This window comes from Octopus sinensis, linkage group LG6 (genome assembly GCF_006345805.1).
Source record: "Octopus sinensis linkage group LG6, ASM634580v1, whole genome shotgun sequence".
In the NCBI taxonomy this organism is placed as follows: Eukaryota; Metazoa; Mollusca; class Cephalopoda; order Octopoda; family Octopodidae; genus Octopus; species Octopus sinensis.
In genome coordinates, this window is record NC_043002.1 from 43,305,047 (window position 1) to 43,311,320 (window position 6,274).

Sequence of the window (6,274 nt, forward strand, 5' to 3'; positions counted from 1 at the left end):
TTGTTGTTGTTGTTGTTGTCGTTGTTGTTGATGTTGTTGTTGTTGTTATTATTATTATTATTTAAGGTTATATATATATTTTAGTGCATCATCTCATCATTGATGTATCATAAGGGACATCATCAAGGTACGTACATATATGTATGTATATATTCATATGTTTTATTTATTAATTTATTATATGACGGAACGCACGCATCCATTTCTAAGTAAGATTGTTCTTAATATTAATAATGATGCGCACTCTTAACCTTTCTCTCCCCCTCCCTTTCTCAGCCTTCATTCTTTTGGCTTTACTTTTCTTCTACCTTACTGCCTCTCCCTCTCTTTCTCATTCTTCATTCTTTTCTCTACAACCATTCCCTTTTTTCTCTCCCTTTCTCTTACTCCTCCTCCTCCCTCCCGTCGCGGTCACGTGATGAGATGGGTCCTACTGTCTTTCTTCTCCTGGCTTCCTTCAAGTAGAGACGGTAAAATCTGTTGCTCTCTGCCGTTCTCAAAAAATAGCGTTCGTAAATTTTTTTATCTCGTTTGGCTTAACAGCCCTTCTTGTTTGTGTTACTGTTATTCTCCGTGTCCTGTCTTTTACTGTTTATATTTTGTACTGTCGTTACTGTCCTGTTTTTGTTACCATTTTTACCCCTCCACAAAAAATCAAAAATTTTATTTAATTTGATTTTCGCAGGAAGGAAAGTTTTATTGAAGTCATGTATCGCCTTGACCTTCGAAACGTGGAGTAGATGAAACTAAGGCCACTGAAGAAGGGGAATTTTCCTTGTTTTGTATGTCTTGTACTCTATTTTTTTGTTGTTTAAAAGAAATGTCCATTTCCTTGTTTTTGTGTTTATGTTTTCGTTTCTCATTGTGTTCGACGTTTTTTTGGTGTCCTGTACCCATATATGCATGTATATATACATGTAGAGGTAGGTACGTACATATATGTACGTATATATGCATATGTTTTATTTATTAATTTTATATATATATATATATATATATATATATATGTGTGTGTGTGTGTGTGTGTGTGTGTGTATATGTATATATGTACGTACATATTTTCATACATACATACATACGTTTTTATCGTTATACTTGGAGATGTTTATATATTGCCAATTATGACATAAACGTGCGTGTGTCTGTGTGTATACACACACACACACAGACACAGACACACACACACACACACACACACACACACACACACACACACATATATATATATATATATATAGTCTTTTATTCTTTTATTCTTGTTTCAGTCATTTGATTGCGGCCATATTGGAGCACCGCATATGTGTACACACATACACACATACACACACATACGCACTCATTATTGTTATATTTCTATAATTTTGCTTTGTCATTCAAATCATATATCAATACCTGAGTAATTGATAGTTTTAGCAACATTGTCAAGAATAAATTGTTATATCTATTTATATTGATCACAAACACACAAATACAGACAATTCAACAGCGTCGACTTCTACTCCGCAATAACCAAATTCTTATATTTGAGAATACTAAATTTCGCAAAAATCTATGACACAACTACAAACCAGGAGATCAATATCGTATTACATGGTAGACTGTCGATGGCTTCTGATGAAAAGTCCTGTAGGTAAAAATGATAACCGCTCATTCTCCGACATAACGACCAATAGGAAAGACTCACTTGATATTTGCGAGTTTATAGACCTATACATACCACATATACTAAATGTGGAGATCAATAATATGAAATGTGGACTGTATTGAGACATTGGTTTTATAGCTTTTGAAAGCATGAAAAGGCCAACAGATGAATAATTTCAGGAAAATCTTTAACTTCTTCAAAGATCCTAATCTAAGAATCACAATAGAGAATAACCTCCTAAAAATACTTAACTTCCCTGGTAACTGACTAAACTTATATACCAGTAGATATCATCCTGTCAGAAAACCTAATGAGAGGCTTCTATACATTAATAAAAGTTTCAGCTAATTGTTTTCCGTAACCAAGAAGCTACTTAAACCACAAATCTACGCTTATTAAACATATTCTTAGAAGAATCTTTTGAAAGCGATTTCCTTACGGAGCAATCTTGATAATGATAAGTGTTTCAAAATCAATCTTCATTTCAGAAATCACAAGCAATCCCCACTCCTGTAAATAACATAATTTCAAAATTCTGTGGTTCACACCCTACTCGCAATTTTTTTTTTCTGTCATACCATTTATTTTCTCTTGTATAAGTAGTTCTCAATATAAGATATAATAAACTATTCAACAGAAATTACATTAAACCTACTTACAACGAAACACCTAATTTCGTCATAGATTTAGCCTTAAATTTCTCTGAGAACAACGCTAATTTATTCCTTACAGCCACTTATACTAACACTCAAAAGTGCCAACTCGATGGGCTATGCTTTAAAAATCAGTTGTATAGCAAGCATAAGTCTTCAACGACAATAGTTACATAGCCCGACGCCGTTTGTCCTAATGGAAACTACTTCTAAATCTATGTTCTTCTGTCAGAATCATAAGCAAAGGAGTAGACACCAGATGTATATAGTCATTAAAGGAACAACTGAACTCCAAATATAGCTTTACGTAGTGCATTATAGAGAATGCAAAAACTTACGAGCAAAATGGAACTTGCAACTAGTATATCGCAAAACTGTTCTTATTCTTCAATTCCAGCCGACCATGAATTAGAAGTCAAAACTAATTTCCTCTTGGATGCATTAAATTTATACTTATTGTGAAAACTAGTTGTCTACAAGCAACTAAGCAGAAGACAAATTACACCCAATATCTATCATTATAATCTTATACTATCAGCTTTTACGAAATCGCTTAAGTAGATACATCTCTTAACTAAATTCATTATATATGCCTCTCCCACAAATTTGCGATCGTTCGCACACATATCTACCTAATACTGTAACATTTCTCTTCGCACACATATCTACATACGTACTGTAACATTTCTCTATGAACACAATCTTGAAGAATTCATAACCTGACTTGAAACGTATGTGGCTATGCAGCGCTAGGTTACGAGCGTGAATTTACTGCTTGGTAATTTTGTGTTTGCAATTTGCATGTCGTCTAATTACTTGTTATCATTTGTATTCTAATTTTCCGTATCTCGATCACTCACACTTCAAAAATATTTGAATTTATAACGCTACATTCTGCAGCACACGAACTTCACTTTTGAAAATTTGTTAGTCTGTATAAGTGTAACATTTTGCGTTTTGTTTGGTGGTCCGTATTTATATATCTCTGTATCTCATTATTTCTTTATCACTAGTCTCAACAGTTTACAAGACTTTACTTGTCTCTTTCTGCATTTTGAATTTTGCATTTCGCTTTCTGCACACCGTAGTAATTACACATTTATATATTCCTTGCGTAGAAAGGCAAGGGGACAGGAGTTATGCAATCAACTTCATTAGCTTACAGCTGTTTCTGCTATAGAGAAACAATGCACGCATAGTTGAGTCCTTTTGCAACATTTTAGAGCTTCCTAGCTCGGAGAAAGCTATAAGCTGTTGCCCAAACTGCCAACTTTGAGTGCACTAGCTCTAGAGTAGTAACAGCTGTAAACAAATGATGCTAATTACGTAATTCCTATTCCTTTGCCATTCAATAATTAATATTAAGTACTGTATTTACCTATAGAATACAGAGTACAACCTATAGAATACGATGTAGATATACTTTTCTAAAGCATATGTACATTGACATTTTACAACTGGTTATTACTTTCGCTATGCTAAAGCGAAATCATTAAGTTTATATTTTCCTCTACTTCTGCACTTTGCAGTCTTCAAACTTTTCAATAACTCAAGTATACAACTCTACAATTTTTACATTCCATTCTTTAACCCTGCAATTTCTCATTGTTGTAGTCTTCTGTATTCCTATATTTCCAAGTTTCTGGAAACTCATAATTTTTTCTTTATATAATTAAAATTACTCAAGTCTTATTTTGCTTTTACATAAACTTTGCACAATTTTTATGCGTTCTTGCATACTGTGAAAAATGTCTGCATAATGCGCATGTGCACATGAGGAGAAGGTAGAGAGGCTGTGTATGTATGTGATTGTCGATATATGTATATATGCACTTGCGTATACGTATAAGCGTAAGCGCACAGTGTACATGCAGATGTGGATCACATGTTTAGACGGGATAATCAGATGAAAATGTGATGCAATGTGATATATTCTGTTCGATAGCTTGTCAGCACAGTTCATTGTTTCCTCCTCAAACCCTCATCGCACCTGCTAAGGAAATATAGCGTTTATAGAATTGGGTTCCCTAAGCTCAGAAACATCAAACGTCTTCTTTGTAGATGGCACGAAGCTGTATACCCCCAAACATTAACCACATCAAAAAGCATTTGAATCTCATCGCCAAATATTCTACAGATTTCGAAATAAAATTTGGTGAGTACAAACATGTATTTTTAGTAGAAAGATCAGATAACGTTATACTGTACTCATACAAAACGAAATATGAATAGTTTGGCAACACAGCTTTTATGAGAACCACTCATCTTGAAGGTTAACATCATACAATGCAGGAGTCACAAATCTTTTACTAATTGTATTCTATAGAAAAGACAGAAAGCATCAGCTGAGCGGAGGTGCAATGGACCAGTGGTTAGGGCAGCGGACTCGCGGTCGCAAGAACGCGATTTCGATTCCCAGATCGGGCATTGTGAGTGTTTATTGAGCAAAAACACCTAAGCTCCACGAGGCTCCGGTGGGGTGGGGGTGAACCCCGCCGTACTCTTTAACTACAACTTTTCTCACTCTTTCTTCCTACTTCTGCCACAAAGCAGAGGAACCATGGTGTAACCCACTATGGTGTGGTAAACTTTCAGACCCTAGTCTAGATTGCGGATCCTCTGTACCCCAGGATGGTTCAGCTCTCCACCCGTTAAAAGCCACCGTTTACGGAATGAGGATAACAACGTAGCTTTCGCACCCGTGCAACCCCCAGTCTATCTCGTGTGGTGGGTGGATCTTCAAGTTGCCACACGCATTCTTAGTAGCTTAGAGTAGACTCGAATTAGAGATTATTATTTGTGGCTAATGGCGTAAGTCCTGACTGGAAGAAGAAGCATCAACTGACAACATATGTAAACTATACAAAACCAAAACCGAAAACATTAGCCACATCACTGACAAGTGTGAGAGAATGTTTTCTGGATACTGCATTCTCATGAGGCATGATGTTGAAGCCAGAGCAATTTTGAATAAAATAAAAAGGCAAAAAAATAGCATCAAAGAAGACTGTAAAGCGATCGATGAATCAAAAGAACATTGGCGGAATCTATGAATGAAAGCACCAACCGAATTAAAATATAACAGACCTGATATTGTTGTTTGGGACCACAGCTGCCCATTTTGATGTGTTAACATATCAAGTCGGCAGCTGACTTTCATACAGAGCATTGTTTATATAATTATTTCGTGGCCCAGACAATAATAGTAGGTCGCTAAAACAGGGACGACGAGAAATAAGGTATGAAAGAGTTGGAGTAAGCGTGGATATGGTGAAACTCATATGCATGCATACGAGTCAACGAAGGAGCTGCAACGCAGTCGCACAAGTTTGAAATAGTAGCTATGGAAGAGGAGTCGCTAGACTTGAAGTACCAGTTCAACTTCATACTAAACGTTACTGACGTGAGGGGATATGTGCTAATACGAATGGGTACTTGGAGAAAGAATGTAACCCTTTAATTCATAAAATTTATAGGATCAAAGGTTGTGCAAAGGATGACGAAATTAGAAGAACCCTTTCTTAAAAGAATAGTTTTTCTTTACTAACTTGAAATTGAGAATATGAGCGCTCAAAAATAAACTCTAAAAGTTCACATAAGAAAACAGGCTCGCTGTGCACGTATATGGACATTTAAATGCCGGTATGCTGCTGCTGAGGCTGCCTTGTCCTATGTCAATCCTGATTCAGCAGACGTGGTCATCAATGTTACAGTCGAGATCATCCTTACCTTCATTTAGACCAGGGTTTTGCAACCATTTTTTTTTTATCTATGGACCTCTTTGAGTACTATTTTATTCTGGTGGATCCCCAAAGCTATAGAACGTTAAAAACTAGTTTTATACATAGTTCTTTCAAAATTATTGTTTTGCTTGTCAAACATTAACTGATGCAAAATTTTTTCTGAGCCTCTTAAAATGCTATTGTGGATGCCTAATTTACTATTTTCTATTTTGTTGTGCGCGCCCCCATAAAAA